Source organism: Mustela erminea, chromosome 8, assembly GCF_009829155.1.
Source record: "Mustela erminea isolate mMusErm1 chromosome 8, mMusErm1.Pri, whole genome shotgun sequence".
NCBI classification, from domain to species: domain Eukaryota; kingdom Metazoa; phylum Chordata; class Mammalia; order Carnivora; family Mustelidae; genus Mustela; species Mustela erminea.
The window spans coordinates 89,593,831-89,616,949 of record NC_045621.1 but is presented as its reverse complement, the minus strand read 5'-3'; the positions used below and the strand labels follow the sequence as shown (position 1 = coordinate 89,616,949).

Here is a 23,119-nt window from a genome sequence, read left to right as displayed (position 1 = left end):
AGTTTCTGGATAGAAAAGACATTTAAGATACATTCATATATCTACATGTTATTTTAGCAATAATTTATTCACAAATTCTCCAGAATAAAAACATAATAATTTTGATGCCTACAATTGATAACTGATTATACACAGCAAAACTGAGTTATGAACTGGTATATTTGTCACAAGAGCAATTTTTACAAAATCATGTCATTAAAGTCTGAAACGTCCCACCACCCCCCTCAAGAAAAAAGCCCTCAATTAAGGAATTGATTTTTATTTAAGAAAATGGTGTCTCTTTTGTTCATGTCTTAATCATTAATTTTCAAAAAGTATCTACTGTACAATAATTTACAGATGCTTTTGAAAATCATATGTTGAGGTTCGCACTGAGGTATAATCATAATGAATTTTATCCTGATACTATATCTGAAGATGTCAAGGAAAAGTAAACACATCAAAAACTACGACAGTATTGAAAAGCCAAATCCAACACCACACTTCCATTAAACAATGGTAGAGAATGTTTTAATAAGTAACTGTAGTAAGTTCTTTGATTCTATTCAACTAATGTGATATAAAAGTAAAAGAAATGAAATTAATTACCAGCTAACATATGCTTTAAGTGTTTGTCAGAAAAGATAAATGGTAGTACACAGACTCCAGTACATAAAAGTGACAATGTGAAAAAGAGTAATTATTTCTTAAATTGTGTTCCCAATTACTAGGATAACACAAGATAGCTGTGTTATTTTTCAGAGGTGTTTTGAGTACCTTTTTTAGTATAACCAAATTATTATAGTTTTTCCTTTGTGGTGTTTGTTTTCCTCAGAGTTATTACTCTTAGCATGTTTAATTTCAGGAAGAATATATATAGCTCTGGCAATCAGGCTAAGAAATTAACATTGTAACAAGCAGAGCTTTTCAAATGTATTTCTCTCAAGGAAACTCTCAAAGGAATTATTCAGCTCTTCTAAAGTTAGGTATATAGAGAGGGTTATTTTCAGGTTTAAGATGGGTAAATATTTAGTTTGATGATTAACAGAACTTAGTGACAGTGCAAAACAATATTAAAGTCTTTTGAACTGGATATCTTTAATGTGATTAAGTTTTGTCAGTTTTTTTCTATACACAACAGAGAAAAATCTACTAACAATGCAATTATTAGCTACCATCTATTGGGCACTGTCTTTCTCCTAGGAATGGTACTATTTTGCATGCAATACTTTATCTGTAAAGCTTTGTGGTGGTATTTGTTTTACTGCTCTTCTTTTCCTAAAAAGGAAACTGAAACCCATGGTCACAGGACTGATAGAGTTAAAGTACGATTTTAGGTTAATCTGCCTCCAAAAGCCTATATTCTTTGGCACTACCATTTAGAGATGGGTTTATAGCCCCTATCACCAGTTCTCAATCTACACAAAGCTAGAATCAAACAAATGACTCATTAGTTTCATCTTGTCTGACTCTACATGAATTGTGTAACCAATAATTTACTGTGAGTGGCCTCCTTTCACATTCAACAAAACAATTTACCAGAAATTAATGCAGGTGATTAGTATGGAAACTTAGACCAGAGATGATGGGGAAAAAATTATTAAACACAATCACAGTAAAATCTGTAAAACTCTTTTTATGTGGATCATATTGTGTTCTTACTTGAGGTGAGGAGGTAGGAGATCGAAAATGGTTAAAGGTATTTCAATTATTAATTTAAAAAAATCATCCCTTCCACTGTATTTTTTGCACTTTCATACCATGTTAGAAATGAAGCTTACTCTATTAGTAGTGTAAGCATCATTATGCTCTTTCACTATTCACAGAGTGAGAAATGGCGTAGCTATAAAAAAATTCATGTAGATCACAATCACTCATCTACCCTTATTCTGTATCTCCCGCCTCTTTTGACAGATCTTCATGGCCACATTTTCCCTGCTACATCAGGAAAAAACACTTGTTATCACCACTGAGATGAAGCCGACTCCCTTTTACCATGGCTGACTTAGGTCTAGGTTTACTAGAGTACATAATACACCTCACTGTCCAGGTACAATCTCTTTTGTTTTATTTTTGTAATAAATGACAACCTGACTGTATACTTAATCATAATCTGGTGCTACACTTTAAAGTATTTCAGTAATACACTTTTTCTCAAAAAGATATCTAATTCTTTATATAAATTGCACTTGTTATTAATGAATAGCTAATTAAAGACATGTAAAATTAAAAATCATGAAAAATATTTTAGTTGAGGCAACATTAAGACATTCATATCATTTTTATGATTATTTCACACAATGTCAGATTGTGTGTGTGTGTGTGTGTGTGTGTGTGTGTGTGTGTGTATGTTCAAACATTAAGGTTCCTGAATCAGTTGAACAGGTAAAATAAGAACTTTGAGTTACTGGTCCTAGGAGATAATTATGCAGTTTGAAAATTAAAGTAAAATGCTTATCTATCCAGTCAACCACTCCTAAAATATTAAACAGAATTAAACATCCTTCATAATTCAAGAATGTAAAATGGGCATAATTTAAATAAATAAATAAACAGATAAATGTGGTTTTTTTTTTCAACTCCATACTTTTTACCTCAGCAAAATAATTGTATTGAAAGTGTGATGCATAACCAAGTAAAAATACTACAACTTCATTCCATGCACTTATTTAAAAAAGAGAGAGAGAGAGAGGTCCCTTCCCTCCATCCTCCTTTGAACTGGGAATTAGGTTTGGTTAGGCATGAATGAGGTCCTGAAGTGTTTTTGTAGAGGTAAGAAGAGGAGGTCAGCTCATTAAAAAGTACAAGGCAGGCAAATAATTCAGAACCACAGCTCTAGTTAATTTCCTGGAATTTAATTTCCACAGATCTGGACAAGGAAATTGATCCTACCAGCCTGGCACACTGACAGGAACAACAACTCAGACAGCTACCCAGAAGACTTCCTAGAGAACACACCCTTCATCTCATCACCACTGAAAAAGGTACAACAGCCCCTTCTTGGCTTTACAATGTTCAGGAGAAGAGCTTACAAAATGGGAAAGGCAATGAAGACGTTCTAGGGAGGGAGCTACAAGTACAAAACATGGCCATTCACCTGGCTGGAACAGCAGTCGCATATTAAGTCCTACAGCAAAATTAACAGGGTATTTGCTTTAACTGCAAAACGTCATAATGGCCTCTCCTCTCGAAAGTATCCTATTTTCTTACTCATTGGTTTATTTACTAAAGCAATGAAGTTATCAGAAGGTTTGTTGTTTAAAACTATATAGTAGTATAAAGCATCCTAATTTTGTCTATAGGATCTAAAGACAGGAAGGTAGGCTCAATTTTCAACCCAGGTACTAATGAGGGTATACAAATGGTTGATAAAACATAAAACATGTCTGATATTATCAGCCATCACAGAAATGGAAATCAAAGTCATACATCACATCCATTATGATGACTGTAATTTAAAAAGATAATACGTTTTAGCAAAGAAGTGGAATACTCATATATTGCTGGTGGGAATATAAAATAGTGCAGCTGTTTTAGAAAAGAGTCTGGCAGGTTTTCAAAATTTTAAATATATAATTACCACTTGACAGAGCAAGTCCACTGGTAGGTCCATACCCAAAAGAAATGAAAATGTATATCCACATGGATACACATGTTCATTGCAGTTTTATTCATAATAGCCAAAAGCAGAAATAGCTCAAATATCAACCAGCTGGTGAATGGATGAATGAATTGTGGTACATCTATACAATGGAATATGTTTTAGTCGTAAAAAAGAATAAGTACTGATAATAAGCTAAAACATGGATGAACCACGAAAATGGTGTACTAAGTGAAAGAAGCCAGTCACATTAGACTACTTATTCTATAATTTCCTTTACAAGAAATCTTTAAAGGCATAAAATAGATTAGTGGTTATCTGGTTAGGGAGCCAGAGGTGGCAGAATGAAAAAGTAACAGAACTGGTATGAGCTTTTCTGGGGGGGGGGGGTTAGATGAGGAAAATATTGTCAAATTAATTATCATTATGGTTACACAACTATGAAAATACTAACAGACACATTAAATGGGAAAAATGGTCTATGAATGATCAAAGTAAATCTGGAGCTCTTTTGAAGGAAATGTATGAAATAATATGAGTATAAGCATCAATAAATGGGGTACAATTGGGGCTCCTGGGTGGCTCACTGGGTTAAAGCCTCTGCCTTTAGCTCAGGTCATGATCTCAGGGTCCTGGGATTGAGCCCCACATCAGGCTCTCTGCTCGGCGGGGAGCCTGCTTCCCCCTCTCCTCTGCCTGCCTCTCTGCCTGCTTGTGATCTCTCTCTCTGTCAAATAATGAATAAAATCTTTAAATAAATAAATAAATAAATGGGGTAAAATTTAAGTTCTAACTTATAAGTACTTTTATTTTTTTTATGAGTCTAGCCACAGGGTTGCTGGACATAGTGTACATGTCAGTGGACAAAAATGGATATAGTTTAATTGTTAGCCAGTGAGGATACTGTAGGATATTAAAACTCCTGCTAATTTCTCTTGAGTCTACCTTACCAAAATACTTTAGAAATTACTAACAACGTGGGTTATTTTCCCTTCTCTAACTATTCAATTGGAGAACTGATTTTAATAGATTTCAATGTAGATCACTTACTATAAATTAGACTACCACCTTCTGGTTTGAAGACATTTTTTATTTCCACATTGATGAATACAATAAAATGACTAAAAAACCTTTCAGATATAGGCTTTCATTTTTATTTCCTCAGATTATGTAAGGCCATTAACAAATCACATACAAAAACTGATAAGAACCGGTAGAGGGTACTCACCACGGTATGATCTGTAATTTTTGACATTCATTCAGATTGGGGATGGCCCACCATAGGCTGCCAAATATTTGGAATGTCAACCTTGATCACACCTAAACTATAGCAATAGATTTTATCTGTACACTTTGCCCTGCATCTTTATATTCTCAAATTCTTTAGAGCTGAAAAAAAAATTTTTTACTAGTCTAACTTACCAAAAACTAAAAAAAAAAATCAAAAGCTATATAATAGTCTACAGATTGAAAGAAGGGACAATTATACTGAGAAAAAAAAATGTGTATATATTTTTGTGACTAAATACCTGGAAACAAAGGATTTGCTGAAAAACTATTAAGAGTTCAGTAGTATGGCAAGTGTTAAACGAATGAAATTAATAGCCTATTATGTACAAAAATAACTAGTAGATATATAATAGAAAGAAGATGCCAATCCAACTAGCTATTTATGCTGTAGTTCCAGTCAATGAACATACATACCTATACCACTGCTCATGCTTGACCACCTGAATCTGACCCTTCTTGTGCCCAAGTATTGCAATAAAGTTATCCTTCAAGAATGTGGATATTGAACCTCAGGCCCTCATCCCTTTTGAGACAACCTACTCAAAGAGTTTGAATGGGTAATTGCTTTATATTACTTTTTTGTCCTCATTATCCTACTTAACTAAAACACTTTTTTCTTTCCAAAAGCAAACTTGTTCACAGTCAAGCAATCTGTCTTTAACAAAGACAAGCGTTCACTATTATCCCAAAAGTGCTTTTAATTCCCTGGAACCAGAGTACCTCAAATATTTCCAAGTTAGAAGACAGTATTTGCTTTACATTGCACAACAAACAGTGCTATTTACTTAGGTTTGCCAGAAAAAAAAAAAAAGGAACAATTTGCCCTAAGGGAATATTGAAGCAAATTGAAACAGCTTGAAGCTTTTAGGTGACAGTGGTTTTTTTGTTTAGTTTAGTGTTGTTTTTCTCTTAATCTTACTTGTGAGTGTGTGTGTGTGTGTGTGTGTGTATCTGTTTTCAGCTTTAAAACCTTTAAAGATCCTAGTTTCTGCCTGAACTTATGACTCAGTTGAAAATTTTATAAATTCAGCTCTGTCTCAACAAATGCTTTTATCTTGTTTCACCGCTAATGGAAGCAAAGAAATATAAGCCATGAAAAAATTGAGCATATGGTTAATTACAGTTGTGTTGTTCCTTTAGGAGTAACTGGAGATAAGTCCTGACTCAAGTAAGATTAAAATAACATTGGAATGCCTAGGGCTTCCAGGAAAAACATAGACTCCAAGGTTTCTAAAATACTCAAGTGTGTCATACTTCACCCTCCAGGGAAAGGCTGGGACACCTTCTCTGTACAGGCTTTCTTTGAGAAATATAATTAGTGAATTACTTGAAACCCATCCTCATTTTCTTTGTGAGACTGCAGTAAATCCTCAGGCCAAAGTCATGAACTGAAATATTCTTGAGAAGCAGGTGTTTTTGCCCATTTTCAGGTATCTGGATAAAATTAAACATTTTCCTCACTCAATTCATACAATACAAAATGATCTCAATAGCAATTCCTTTATAAACAGAACAGACAATAATTTCTTAGTATCCTATACAGAAAGGGAAGGCCTTCTTATCCAGACTATAGCCCAGCTTCTCAAGATCCATCATTTAGATTCCTGTTCCCTTGATGTAAGGCCACCTATTCATTGCTTAAATATGTCTTGTAAATAATATCCTCCAGAGAATAATTTGCTAATTTATAAGTGATTAATGTTTTACTATGTTTTATTTTATTCTATCATTTTTAAGGGTCCATAAAGTATGGTCATTTTTTATGCAGAAGAAAAGATGAGAAACAACTTCAGATTCCTCAAAAAATTAAAAATAGAGCTACCCAATGACCCTGCAATTGCACTACTGGTTATTTATTCCACAGATACAGATGTAGTGAAAAGAAAGGCCATCTGTACTCCAATTCATAGCAGCAATGGCCACAATCACCAAACTGTGGAAAGAGCCAAGATGCCCTTCAAAAGACAAATGGATAAAGAATATGTGGTCCATATATACAATAGAATATTATTCAGCCATCAGAAAGGACGAATAACCATATTTTTTTATCAACATGGATGGGACTGGAGGAGATTATGCTGAGTGAAATAAGTCTAGCAGAGAAAGTCAATTATCATATGGTTTCACTTACTTGTGGAACATAAGGAATAACAGGGAGGATATTAGGAGAAAGAAAGGAAAAGTGAATTGGGGGAAACTGGAAGGGGAGACAAACCATGAGCAACTGTGGCCTCAGAGAAACAAACCGAGAGTTTTAGAGGGGAGGGGTATGGGAGGATGGGTAGAAGCCTGGTGGCAGGTATTAAGGAGGGCATATATAGCATGGAGCACTGGGAGTGGTACATAAACAATGAATATTGGAACACTGAAAAAATACAATAAAATAAATTTAAAAAAAAAAACTTCAAAAACACAGTCTTGAGAAAGGAGTAGAAATGAGGGCTTTGGGTACCTATATATAGGTACAAGTATATAGTACAAGTATATAGTACAAGTATATATATATATATATAGTACAAGTATACATGGTATACTTGTACTATATATATATAGTACAAGTATACATGGTCCTTAACAGAAATGTAGCATTATATCCAGCTTGTGAGATGTTTTTTAGTGATAAATTATTACTTTCATGAAAAGTGTATGCTGTACATGTCAATTATACATTTTTAGTTAGATAATAAATGTGGTACATAGAATTAATTGGACAGAATATATACATGTAGCTTCTGGTAATCTTAGGGCCTTTTAAACTGAATTCGGTCAAGAGCAATTATGATGTTGACTGCGGCATCAGAAGCATAGCACCTTATTTAGCCATTACTGTACATATTTCTCCTCCTTCTCCTTTTCTTCCTCCTCCTCCTCTTTCTCTTCTTTTACTTCTTCCTCCTCCACTCCCCTTCCTCTGTCTCTTCCCCCTTCATTTCTTTTTCCTTCTTTCAGCTCTGCCTTTCCTTCTTCAGATATCTGATCTAATATTACTGAAAACCATTCTTATTCTACTTCACTTTGCCCCTGATTCAGAGTCTCACTTCTTCAGTGTTCTCCCATGTTCCACAACCGTTATCTCCTGCCTGATTCTGCCTTCCATCTATTTTTCATTTGCTTGTTTGTTTTTAAATAACCCTTTATTTGGTGATTTCAGACCCTGACTTCTCTCTGGCTTGAATCCATGTCATCCCTTCTATGCCATTCTGATCCACAGCAAAATTATCTGTTTTGGCTTCTTTGCTCCCTCTTATTGATGTATTTCTGTGGAGTAGAGTGGAGTGGAGGAAATATTATTCCAGACACCCTTTTGTTGCTCTGCCAGCTCTTGGCTTTTTAATGCTATTGTATCAAGTGACTGGTCTTAAACATAGGAGATTCAGTGCAAGCTAACTTTCCATATTCTGATGTTAAATTTGTTTCTTTACATAATGTATGTAAGTAAGTTGATACAATATCTATGTTTTAAGCTATATAGAAATAATAAAATTGAATAATTCTTTTCTGAGTCACTATAATACTTAGAACAAATATGTCTAAGTAATAAATGATATATTTTTTTAATTTTTTATTTTTTATAAACATATATTTTTATCCCCAGGGGTACAGGTCTGTGAATCACCAGGTTTACACACTTCACAGCACTCACCAAAGCACATACTCTCCCCAATGTCCATAAACCCACCCCCCTTCTCCCAACCCCCCTCCCCCCAGCAACCCTCAGTTTGTTTTGTGAGATTAAGAGTCACTTATGGTTTGTCTCCCTCCCAATCCCATCTTGTTTCATTTATTCTTCTCCTACCCACTTAAGCCCCCATGTTGCATCACCACTTCCTCATATCAGGGAGATCATATGATAGTTGTCTTTCTCCGCTTATTTCGCTAAGCATGATACGCTCTAGTTCCATCCATGTTGTCGCAAATGGCAAGATTTCATTTCTTTTGATGGCTGCATAGTATTTCATTGTGTATATATACCACATCTTCTTTATCCATTCATCTGTTGATGGACATCTAGGTTCTTTCCATAGTTTGGAATAAATGATATTTTTAACGGCTTTAGAAAATCAAGAATAACGGTAAGTGATCTTGATTTTTAGATTCCAATTCCTTTTTCCTTTTAAGAGCTTTTCACAATGGGTGGCTCAGTTGGTTAAGTGTCTGACTCTTGATTTTGGTTCAGGTCAAGATCTCATGGGTCCTTAGATTGAGCCCTGCTCTGAGGCTCCACACTCAGTAGGGAGTCTGCTTGAAGTTTCTCTACCTCTACCCCTCCTCCCCACTTGCATGCATATGCTCTCTCTCTCAAAAAAAAAAAAAACAAACTAAAAGCTTTTCTTGTATAATAGTTTGTCCCCTTTGGAAAAAAAGTGAGATAGTCATTTGTAATATTACAGAAGAACTAACCAAAGATATAAAGCAACGTGTCTTTTTGAGGGGTTATCTTCCGTAGTAAGTGTCAAGCAAAATGCTTCATAGAATAATATGAATTTGAATACTAATCTGCCTTGAGATTTTAGAACTTTTATTATCAGGAATTCAAGAAAAACTTATGAGATTAACAAGTTAAGATACCAATCTTTCAAAAATAGAAATTATCTAAAGATTTAAGTATTATAATTGTAGATTTCATGAAGACATTAACAACAAAGGCAGTCCTGAGAGGAAAATATATAGCGGTACAAGCCTTTCTCAAGAAACAAGAAAGGTCTCAGGTACACAACCTAACCCTACACCTAAAGGAGCTGGAGAAAGAACAAGAAAGAAGCCCTAAGCCCAGCAGGAGAAGAGAAATCATAACAATTTGAGTATAAATTCATTTCCATTATCAAGCAAATAAACTTAAGAGATCAGTGTCATAATAATCCTCCCATTTCATCATGTTTTAATTTATGGGGTCTTCCATTATTAATGTATTAAATAGATACCATTTTTTGACAACAGGAAAAAATTAGATGAAAAAAATAAAATTGTGGAATCAAATTAGGTACAAGATTTCAAAAGTGCTTTGTATTGATACTAAAATTTATCAGAAGCATCCAGCTTCGCTTCCCACCAAACCTACAGATCCATTTCATTGTATCTTGTCCCTTCCCCTTAAGAGAAATGAATGTCTTCTTATAACAGGGAAATCCACTACTTGGGCTCTTTAGCAAGGGCAGTGGGCCTTTTGTTTTCTCCTCTCTTTTTACAACCTAAAGACCTCGTATTTTACTGGATCAAATGATCTCTTATAATTACATTGAAACTACCCTTTTTAAGATAACCAGCAATTTCTCCATTGCTAAATCCAGTACATATTTTTTTCATCTTATCTAGATACTTAAGAGTTGCTGACTGTCTTCCTTTTGAAACTCTTTCAAGAGTTGTTCTTTGCTTGTTTGTTTGACGTGTTCTTTCCTGTCCTCTCCTATCTCACTGGTTGTTTCCTTCCCAACATTGTCTTCTGGCAACCCTGCCACCTAACCTCTAAAATAGAAGTATTATCTATCTAAGGTTTCATTTAAAGTCCTCTTCTTTTCAGCTCTGTCCCCTGTCTTATCTGATCTATTCCCAGAGAACTAAAGAGCATCTATGTGTTTATGTATTCTTTTTCTTTGCCTCTTGCTATTTGTGGTCTTTTTGTCTGTCACCACGTGAGAGTAAGAGCAGGATGTGTGAGTGGCTTGTTCTCAGTTGTATCTCAACACTGAACAAAGTTCCAGGAACAGATAAAGCAAATTAAATTATCTGTGGAATAACTCAAAATGGATTTTTAGTACATTAATCCATTGAAGGCAAATTCTGCCTAATAATGTTTTAATTCTTATATGCCTAAGATCTAATATACTAGAGATACATGTACAGTAATAAGTAGGACCATAAACTCTGGATTCAGATAATGGCTTTGAATCCCTGCACTATCACTTACCAGCTATACAACCATGGGCAATTCATTCAACTTTTTTAAATTTTCATTTCTTTATGTGTAATGTAGGAATAGTAACAATACCAAATTCATAAGACATTTGGCATGATTACATGAGTTAAAATAAGTAAAGTTTTAAAGATAGTGCCAAGTAAAAAGAGCTTAATATAAGTCAGCATTATTATTATTATTATTATTATTATTGCATTATTCTATACAAGGCTACAGCCAATTACACTTAGCAACACTGATGTTTTATTGGAAAAATTATCATCCCCATTTTCCACAAGTAGAATGGGAGAAATAACAATTGTTATAGGAGTAGGTTTCTGAACTCTAAGAAAGCACAATCTACATTTGAAAATAAAATTCTCTCCTTATTATAACAACTTGATCTTCATATTATTTATTCCTCAAGCCTTGGAATAAATTCAACCATTTGGACTATATCTTTGAGTCTTAGTATTATTACTTGTGGGTTTATAACATAAATATTTGATGATCTTTTAGGTAGAAAAGGGATGGGACTACTAGAAAATTAAGCAATTAGGAAGTGTTAAATTTTTCTAAAGAAAGAAACAAATATAGAAAGGCATAGAAAAGAAAGTAAAGACTAAATAAAAGTGAATATATTTTTTTAAAGACAGGCAGTTATGAAGCAGGAAAATAGAGAAAAGCTATTCCAGATGACAGGGATTGTGGAACAAAGGTTTGATTCTCTATGGCCACATTTTGCAAAGAAAAAGTACAGAAATTATTACTGGAAATAGAAAGGAATATAAAAGATGGATAGAAATATTTTATTGCTAGGAAATAATAGTGTTTTTGCATTCAACTCAATATGAAAAGATATTAAGAATTTTATTTAGAAATTATTCTTTAATCTTTTACAAACTGTGATAAATTCAGAATACATTTGTTATATATAATACATTGATTACATAAAAATACTATACATTTTATGTGCACACAATATTTTCTTTTGAAGATTTATTTATTTTAGAGAGAGTGTGTGTGCACAAGTGAGGGGAGAGGCAGAAGGAGAGAATCTCAAGGAGACTCCTTCCATCTCACGAGCATGAGATCATAACTGAGCTGGAATGCTGAGTCAGAAACTTAACCAACTGAGCCATACAAGTATCCCTATGGACACAATATTAAAATATCATAATGCGAAAAAAAAAAGCCAATTAAAAATATCAATATGAAATACAAAGGCTCACCTTAGTAGATATCGCCCATTGAAAGTGCTTTAAACAAATAAAATTGACTTTATGCATGTTTATTTTTATTTTTTAAAAAGATTTTATTTATTTATTTATTTGAGAGAGAGAGACAGAGCACAGTATGTGCAGGGGCAGAAAGAGAGAGAAGCAGACTCCCCACTGAGCAGAAAGCCGGATGCAGGGCTGGATCAATCCCAGAACCCTGAGATCATGACCTGAGCTGAAGGCAGATGCTTAACCAACTAAGCCACCCAGGCATCCCAGACCTTACACATGTTATAATGGAGTGGAAGGCATATAATTGTAAACACACTTAACTAATGTTTAAAGCAAAATAATAATAACAGTGTTAAATTCCTTGCAAATAATCCCAATTACAAGCAAGGAGAATTATTTATTGAATACTTAATTTATACTCAGCATCATAAAGAAGGAAATACACAAAAAGGAGGGTCCTAGAATCTACTAGAAATGAAACCTTTTTTCCCCGCTAACATGCCATTAATTAAATGCCAAATAACATAGTGTAAATATTAAGAAGTACAAAACTTCAGGGTGGTACCTGTGATTTTTGGAACAATTTTATGTCATCATATTTACTTTAGTCACACAAGCATTTTAATCTAAATATCTTCAAATTTCTACTTACTTTTTAATGAAATCAATAGAGTCTATGTAACTCATTTTTTAAAAATTTATATTTCTCACCAGGATTAATTTCTACAGTCTTCTCTGAGTACATTTATAAAATGTCTCCATTTCTCTCCCTCATCTCCATCCTCAACATCCTTAGTAACCTAAATTTATTTATCAGCTCTTTTATTCACTAATTTTCAGCACTTCTCAACTTTTGTGACTTTATCTACTTAATAGGAATCACACTCAACAATACCACTTCTGGGCTTCAACTTGGCTGTTACCCTCTCCCAACCCTTACCTTCTTATTTGTTAGTGTTTTCATAACTGAACTTACTCTTCATTTGTACCCTAGTGTTTGAGTATGAAATCTATTTTCTATCATGTAATTAATTACTATACTTAGTCTATGATATGTGGCCTATCCAAAATGAACAACATGGTCAACCATTTTAATGTTGTTACTATTAGCCTCAATTTTTATGTTTTTCTTTACCTTTCATTCCTCTAAAGCTATATCATTCTTCAATTTACTTCTTGTACTTCTCTTTAGAAAATGGAAGATTATTGAAGGAAGAGAGAGAATTATGAACCACACTCATTTAATAGAACTTTAGATTGGCCTTTTGCTCTCTATGGGACACATCAGCGACATCTTGGTGAGTTATATGTCACCCTTCACAGTGTCTCATTCTTTTTATTTCCTCCCATAATTCTCTCCTTGCTTGACTTTCATGATTATATACATTCTTATCTCTCTCTATATATATCTACTACTACTCTCTCCTCCTATTTCACATTTTGAGAGATCCCCAAGGCTCTTAGTGAACAGAAGACATCTCATGACATGAGCTATAAGCCCTATCCTATGACCCTGACAAAGCCTTTCCCTTAGCCAGGATCCTCTGAACCTCTCTGGACTAGCCCTCAACCTTGGCATTTAAAAGCTATAGTCTTTCAGCACAAATTATTTCATGCACTCCCTGGCCCCATGCTAAAAAATTAAACAAACACTAACCTCTTTTCTAACAGCTTAAGGCAGCATCCCTAGAATAACCCTAAATCCCCTTAAAGTGTCTGTTTGAGAAAGTTCAAGGCTGCCAAAAGAATTTACTTTATATTCCAGCCAACACTTGCGGATAGGCCCTGACCACTCTTTCTTAGAGCATTTACTAAAAAGTGCTTACAATGATGAATACTTCCACTGACCCTTTTAATATATATCTCCTACAACTCAAGAGTGTCATTCTCAAGGACCTGAAAGCTATTCCTTTGAAATGTAACCATCAGGTAAGATAAGGACTATGCTCTCAGTCTCTGTGGAAGAATAAAATCCTAACTTTCATAATCGCCAGCTACAGACACAGTTGGCCTAATGGAATTTACAATGACAAACTCTGAAATTTTTCATTTTCTTTCCACTGCTAATCCTAATACTTATTCCCTTATTCTCCCTTTAAATCATGCAAACATCTCTGGACAAATCAGTTAATACTGGACTATCCCATGTTACACAATAGTACATTACTGATTAAAACATGGCCTTACCACTTTAACTTATATCTGGCTGTGTTTACATTTGGTCTCCAAACATGTATTTTTAGTTCTATATTCTTCTATCTTCAGAATAAAATTAAGGAGATTTAGTTTTGCTTACTAACTTTATATATATTTTTTTCTTCTTAGTAGTAGTAGTTGCCTCTCAAAAGAAACCTCTTTATTGTAATTAAATAACTAGATAAACCACTTATAGAAATAATTGAAGAGATGTCCTAGGAACATGTCTGAAGGTAAATCAGACTTTACGCTTTTTCTTGTTGAGAAGAAGACCAGCTCTCTATGAGAGCTGAAATGCTTTGGAAAATAGAGTAGATTTTTTAGTGCTATGTGATTGAAGAGAAGAAAATTATGAGGTAATAACTGGAGAGAGAAATTTGAGTAAGGAAACACTGAGATCTAATTAGAAATTTGCTGTGCTTTGTTCAGTGAAAACCTGCTAGTACCTTTTTCTGAAATTTCACATGTAATATCCATTTTTTATTTAGGTATGTTGACTGGAAAGCTTCCTGGTGTTATGGCCTCAAGGAGAATATAGGGCAAGAGTCTAAATATGTGCATGGGAAGCTTAGTATATCTGAATTATGGTTATAGATTTAGATCATGTTCTCTCACCATCTAAATTAAATACACTTACAAAAGTGTGCCTGGGTGGCTCCGTTGGTTAAGTGTCTGCCTTTGGCTCAGGTCATGATCCCAGGGTCCTGGAATTGAGCCCCTCATTGGGCTCCCTGCTCAGTGGGGAGTCTCCTTCTCCCTCTACCCTTACCCCCTGTTCATGTTCTCTCTCTCTCTCTCTTACATAAATAAATGAAATCTTAAAAAGAATGTCTTCTCAAGATGCTTTTCTCATATTGTCACTTTTCTCATCTCTTCTCATTTCTCCACATATTGTAGACTTCTATTTCTATACTTATTAAACTGCATCATAATAACTTTTATGTCTACTTCCCCAAGCATGTTTCAAACTCCTCAAAGATACCTTAGTTATATGCACAGGCACTATCTTTCTGGGGTTGACCACTTAGAGTACAGAAATAGGCTGTATATTGTCTCAGTATGTCCAGTATGTCTTCTTGTTGGTAAGCAGTATTTCTCATGTTTGTTTATTATAGTATTATATATGTCTCAGTATGTCCTCTTGTTGATAAGCAGTATTTCTCATGTTTGTTAAATTCTCAAAAATTAATTTTAAATTAAATGTAGAGTATTTAAATGGGTATGGAGAATATCTGATTTTTTAAAGATTGATTTATTTACTTTAGAGAGAGACAGCAGAGGGAGGTGTAGAGAGAAAGAGAAAGTCTGTAAGCAGACTCCCTACTGAAAGTGGAACATGACTTGTGGTTCAATCCCAGAACGCTGAGATCAAGACCTGGGCTGAAATCAAGGTTCAGCCACTTAACTAACTGAGCGACCTAGGTGCCCCAGAGAACACCAATTTCTAAGCTACTTTACTAAGAAATTGACTAGAAAATACCAAATTATTGTTTTAAAATCACTTATCACGGACACTGGGGTAGGAGTAAGATGGAGGAGTAGGACTGAAATATCATCAGCTCCCAGGAGTTCAGCTAGATAGTTATCAAACCATACTGAATACCTACAAACTCAACAGGAGATAGAAGAGAAGCGGCAATTCTAGGAACAGAAAATTGACCACTTTCTGGAAGGTATAATGTGTGGAGAAGTGAATCCAAAGTGACAGAAAGATAGACCCTGAGGGGAGTGGTTGGTTCCCAGCAAGTGGTAGAGCACAGAATCGGGACATTTAGGAGTCTTCTCCGCTGAGGGACGTCACTCCAGAGGCTAAGTGAGGGCTGGGGTCCTCGTGGGGACAGTGTGGTCCCAAGATCCATGGGGACACAAAAAGACCAGGAGTGTCTGAGTGCTGCAGAGCTCCTATGTATCAGAGTGGGGAAGCCAGCTATAGAGATGGAGCTGAGGAGTGGGCTCTCACCTCAGGGTTACCCCAGGCTGGGTGAGCAGGGGGTGTGGCCAGAGACCAAGGAGAAGGGAGAAACTGACTGTTTTTCTTGGAGGTCACACTGAGAGGTGGAACCCTGAGTTCTCAGCAACTATGGGAACAGAGATTGGGAGGCAACCATCTTCATTCTCCTCCTCTAAAGTTGTATGGAAAGGATTCAGGGAACAAAAGCTCCCAAGAGTGAACTGAAGCATATTAATTAGCCAGGCTCCTGGCAAGGGTGGTGCAATTCTGCCTCAGGCAAATACATTTGAGAATCATTGCAATAGACCTCTCCCCCAGAAGACTAGCAAGAACATCCAGCCAAGACCAAGTTCACTGACCAATGAGAACTGGAGGACTCCAGAGCTAGGGGAAAGCAACACATAGAATTCATGGCTTTATTACCATTATCCTTTAGTCTTTCAAAGTTAATTTTTAAAAAAAATTTTTTTACTCTATTTTTAAATTTTTTCCTCTTTCCTATTTTAATGTTTTTTAACTATTTTACCAATACCATTAAAAAATCTTTTTAAATTTCTATTGTTATAGTCATATTTTATCCCTTCGTTGTATTTGATCTTACTTTTTGTACACATATAGGTTTTTTTTTTCTTTAAAATTTTGGGATACAATTTTTTCTGATAGATCAAATATACCCTAATCTAGCACACAGCTTTGTTCTAGTCTCGAGCCTGATCATTCTTTCCTATTTTTTTTCTTTTTTCGACCAAATTCTTATCTTATCAATTACTTTTTTAGAATATTTTTAAATTTTCATCTTCATACCCCTCTTCCATCCCTTCATTGTGACTACCCTTATTTTTGTATATATACACATATAAGTTTTTCTTTCTTTAAAATTTTAGGAGGTAGTTTCTTCTAAGAGACAAAATTACACTCAAAATGAAGTGTGTGGCTCTGTTCTCTCTCTCTCTCTCTATATATATATATTTTTTTTTTTCTTTCTTTCCTCCTTTCCTCTCATCCCGGTTTTGGATCTCTTCTGATGTATTAGTGTATATTTTTCTGGGATTGTTGCTGCCCTTTTAGTATTTTGTTATCTCATTCATCTATTCTTCTCTGGATAAAATGACAAGGCTAAAAAACTCAAAAACAACAATAACAAAAAAAACCCAAAACCCAGAGGCAATACCAATGGCCAGGAACCTAATCAATATGGGCATTAGTGATATGTTAGAACTAGAGTTCAGAATGATGATTCTTAAGGTGCTAGCTGGGTTTGAAGAGAACATGGAAGGTATTAGAAATAGCTTTCTGGAGAAATAAAATCCCTTTCTGTAGAAGTAAAAGAATGAAAATCCAACCAAGTTGAAATAAAAAAAAACTATTAACGAGGTGCAATCAAACATGTAGGCTCTTATTGCTAGGATAAACGAGACAGAAAAGAGAATTTGTGATATAGAAGATGATTGAGAATAAAGAATATATGTATATATAGATATAGAGACAGATGATAGATATAGATATATATTAGGTATAGATATAGATATAAATGATGGAAAATAAAGAAACTGAACAAAAGAGAGACAAACAACTACCAGACCATGAGGGGAGAATCAAAGAGATAAGTGAAAGATAAGATGAAACAATATTAGAATAATTGGGATCTCAGAAGAAGAAAGAGAGAGGCAGAATGTAAATTAGAGCAAATTATGGTACAGAATTTCCCTAACCTGGTGAAGGGAACAAGCATCCAAATCCAGGAGGCACAGAGAAACCCCCTCAAAAACAATAAAAAATAGTTACACACCCCATCATTTAATAGTAAAACTTACAAGTCCCACAGACAAAGAGAAAATCCTGAAAGCAGCTTAGGGAAAGAGGCCTGTAACATACAAGGGTATAAATATTAGATTGGCAACAGACCTATCCACAGAGACCTGACAGTACAGAAAGGACTGGCATGATATATTCATAGCACTAAATGAGAAAAATATGCAGCCAAGAATATTATATCCAGTTAGGCTGTCATTGAACATAGAGGGAGAGATTAAAAAAAAAAAAAATTTCTGGGACAAAAATCAAAAGAATTTGCAAACACCACACCAGCGCTGCAGGAAATATTGAAAGGGGTTTTCTAGGAAAAGAGAGAACCTAAAAATAATAGACCTAATAGGAACAGAGACAATATACCAGAGCAGTCGCCTTACAGGTAATACAATGGCACTAAACTCATATCTTTCAATAGTCACCCTGAATGTAAATGGGCTAAATGCCCCAATCAAAAGACACAGTGTATCAGAATAGATTAAAAAACAAACAAACAAATAAACAAAACAAGAACCATTGATATGCTGTTGGTAAGTAACTCATTTTAGACCTAAAGACACCTCCAGATTTAAAAAGAGAGGTAGAAAACAATTTACCATGCTAATGGACATTAAAAGAAAGCTGGGGTGGTAATCCTTAAATCAAAAATTAGATTTTATGCCAAAGATTATAATAATAGATGAGGAAGGACACTATATCATACTTAAAGTGTTTGTCCAACAAGAAGATCTAACAATTTCAAATATCTATGCCCCTAACATGGGAGCAGTCAATTATATAAACTAATTAGTAACAGAATCAAAGAAACACATCAACAATATTACAATAAAAGTTGGGGACACCCCCTTTACTGAAATGGACAGATCACCTAAGCAAAAGATCAACAAGGAAATAAAGGCTTTAAATGGCACACTGGGCCTGATGGACATCAGAACATTCCTTTCCAAAAGAACAGAATACACATACTTCTCTAGTGCACATGGAACATTATCCAGAATAGATCACATCCTGGCTCAAAAATCAGGTCTCAGCCAGTTCCAAAAGATTGGGATCATTCCCTGAATATTTTCAGACCACAATGTTCTAAAACTAAAAGTCAATCTCAAAAGGAAAGTTGAAAATAACTCAAATACATGGAGACTAAAGAGCATCCTACCAAGGAATGAGTGAGTCAACCAGGAAATTAAAGAAGAAAAAATTCATGGATGCAAATGAAAATGAAAACAAAACTGTTCAAAATCTTTGGGACACAGCAAAGGTGGTACTAAGGGGAAAGTGCATAGGGATAAAAGCCTTTCTCAAGAAACAAGAAAGGTCTCAAATATACAAACTAATCCTACGCCTATAAGAGCTGGACAAAAAAACAGCAAAGAAAGCCTAAATTCAGCAGGAGAAGAAAATAATAAAGATCAGAGCAGAAGTCAACAAACTAGAGACCAAAAGAACAATAAAACAAATCATTGAAACCAGGAGCTGGTTCGTTGAAAGAATTAATAAGATTGATAAACCCCTGGCCAGACTTATCAAAAAGAAAAGAGAAAGGACATAAGTTAATAAAATCATGAATGAAAGAGGAGAGATCACAACCAACACCAAAGAAATACAAACAATAATGAGAACATATGAGCAACTATACACCAGCAAACTGATAATCTGGAAGAAATGGATGCATTCTTAGAGATGTATAAAGTACCATAACTGAACCATGAAGAAACAGAAAACCTGAACAGATCCATAACCTGTAAGGAGATTGAAACATTCATCAAAAATCTCCCAACAAACAAGAGCCCAGGGCTAGGTGGCTTCCCAGGGGAATTCTACCAAGAATTTAAAGAGGAATTAATACCTATCCTCTAGAAACTGTTCCAAAAAAAAAAATAGAAATGGAAGGAAAATGTTCAAACTCATTTTATGGGGTCAGCATTACCTTGATCCCCAAACCAGACAAAGACCCCATCAAAAAGGAGAATTACAGACCAATATCCTTGGTGAACACAGATGCAAAAATTCTCACCAAAATATTAGTCAATAGGATCCATCAGTACATTGAAAGGATTATTCACCACAACCAAGTGGGATTTGTTCCTGGGCTTCAAGGTTGGTTCAACATCTGCAAATCAAATAATGTGGTACAGTACATTCATAAAAGAAAAAACAAGAATGATATAATACTCTCAATAGATGCTGAAAAAGCATTTGACAAAGTACATCATACTTTCTTGATCACAACTTTTCGCAGTGTAGGGATAGATCTTAAATACTTCCATATCATAAAAACCATCTATGAAAAACCCACAGTGAATATCATTCTCAATGGGTAAAACTGAGAACTTTTCCTATAAGGTCAGGAACTTGGCAGGGCTGTCCACTATCACCACTGCTATTCCACATAGTAGTAGAAGTCTTGGCCTCGGCAATCAGAGCACAAAAGTAAACTAAAGGTATCCGAATCAGCAAAGAAGATATCAAACTCTCACTCTTTGCATATGATACATTAATTTATGTGGAAAACCCAAAGAATCCACTTCAAAACTGTTAGAACTCATAGAGGAATTCAGGGAAATGTCAGGATATAAAATCAACGCACACAAATCAGTTGCATTTCTATAAACCAACAGCGAGACAGAAGAAAGAGATATTAAGGAGTCAGTCCCATTTACAATTGCACTCAAAATCATAAGATACCTAGGAATAAACCTAACCAAAAAGGCAAAGAATCTGTACTCAGAAAACTACAAAGTACTCATGAAAGAAATTAGGGAAGACACAACGAAATGGAAAAATGTTCCATGCTCATGGATTAGAAGAACAAATATTGCAACAATGTCTATGCTACCTAGAGCACTCTACACATTTAATGCAATCCCTATCAAAATACCATCAGTTTTTTTTCAGAGAAATGGAACAAATAATCCTAAAATTTATATGGAACCAGAAAGGACCCTGTATAGCCAGAGGGACATTGAAAAATAAAACCAAAGTTGGTGGCATCATAATTCCAGACTTCAAGCTCTACTACAAAGCTGTAATCATCAAGACAGTATGGTACAGGCACAAAAACAGAGCCATAGATCAATGAACAGAATAGAGAGCCCAGAAATAGACCTTCAACTTTATGGTCCACTAATCTTTGACAAAGCAGGAAAGAATGTTCAATAGAAAAAAGACAATCTCTTCAACAAATGGTGATGAGAAAATTGGATAGCCACATGCAGAAGAATGAAATTGGACTATTTCCTTATACCACACACAAAAATAGACTCAAAATGGATGAAAGACCTCAGTGTGAAATAGGAATCCATCAAAATCCTTGAGAGGACACAGGCAGTGACCTCTTCTACCTCAGCCACAGCAACTTCTTCCTAGAAACATCGCAAAAGGCAAGGGAAGCAAGGGTACAGATGCACTATCAGGACTTCATTGAGATGAAAAGCTTTTGCACAGCAAAGGAAATAGTCAACAAAACCAAAAGACAGCTGAGAAAATGGAGAAGATATTTACAAATAACATATCAGACAAAGGAACAATATCCAAAATCTATAAAGACCTTATCAAACTCAACACCCAAAGAACAAATAAACCAGTCATGGCCAGAGGACATGAACAGACATTTCTGCAAAGAAGGCATCCAAATGGCCAATAGACATATGCAAAAGTGCTCAACATCACTGGGCATCAGGGAAATCCAGATCAAAACCACAATGAGATATCTCCTCACACCAGTCAGAAGGGGTAAAATTAACAAGTCAGGAAACAACAGATGTTGCCAAGGATGTGGAGAAAGGGGAACCCTCCTCAACTCTTGGTGGGAATGCAAGCTCATTGAAGCCACTCTGGAAAAAAGTATGGAGGTTCCTCAGAAAGTTGAAAATAGAGCTACCCTATGACCCAGCAATCACACTACTTGGTTAATCCTAAAGATACAAATGTAGTGATCCAAAGGGGCTCATGCACCTAAATGTTCATAATAGCAATGTCCACAATAGCCAAACTATAACATAATACTAGGTGTCCATCAACAGATGAATGGATAAAGAAGATGTGAGATACACACACACACACACACACGTAAATATACATATATGCAAACATATACACATATACATGTATACATATGTATACATATACAAATATACATATGCACATATGTATATTCATACATATATGCATGAATATGTATATATGCATACTTGAATATATGTAAATATGTATATGTATGCATATGTGTGTGTGGATATGGATATGTAAATATATACATTTATATGTACACACAGACAGGCATGATGGAATACTATTCAGCCATCAAAAGAAATGAAATCTTGCCATTTGCAACAACATGGATGGAACTTAGCTAAGTGAAATAACTCAATCAGAGAAAGACAATTATCATATGATTTCTCTGATACGAGGAATTTGAGAGGCAGAGTGGGGGGTCATGTGTGTAGGGAGGGAAGAATGAAACAAGATGGGATTGGAGGGAGACAAACCATAAGAGACTCTTCATCTCATGAAATAAACTGAAGGTTGCTGGAGGGTAGGAGGGTAGGGATAGGGTGGCTGGGTTATAGACATTTATGAGGTTATGTGCTATGGAGAGAGCTGTGACAGATGATGATTCACAGACCTGTAACCTTAGGGCAAATAATATATTCCCCCCCCCAAAAAAAAAAAATATATATATATATATAAAATAAAATCCCTCACACAAAATTAAATTGACAAAAGCATGGGATACCTGGGTAACTTAGTTGGTTAAGTGACTGACTCTTAATCTGAGCTCGGGTCTTGATCTCAGGGTTTTGATCTCAAAGGTCTTGAGTTCAGGACCCATGTTGGGCTCCATGGTGTATATGGACCCTTTTTTAAAAAAAAAAAATTCTTTTTAGAGTGTGCCTGAGTGGCTCAGCCATTAAGTTTTTGCCTTCAGTTCAGGTTATGATCCTGGTATCCTGGGGATCGAGCCCTTTATTGAAATCCTTGTTCCACAGTAAGCCTGCTTCTCCCTCTCCCACTCCTCTTGCCTGTGTTCCCTCTCTTGATGCCTCTCTCTCTTTGTCAAATAAATAAATAAAATAAAATAAAACTTTTTTGATAAAGGCATTAATAATATCATCTCCTTAGAATAATATTTCCCCTTTATATTATCAAAAGTCAATAATACGCTGTCA

At 35.0% G+C, this 23,119-nt stretch overlaps 1 protein-coding gene across 4 annotated transcripts in view; it reads right to left on the bottom strand.

Annotated features, from left to right (window-relative positions):
- Nucleotides 1–23,119, bottom strand: part of LRP1B (LDL receptor related protein 1B) — a 1,969,831-nt gene that overhangs the window by 336,387 nt on the left and 1,610,325 nt on the right. The window lies entirely within an intron of this gene.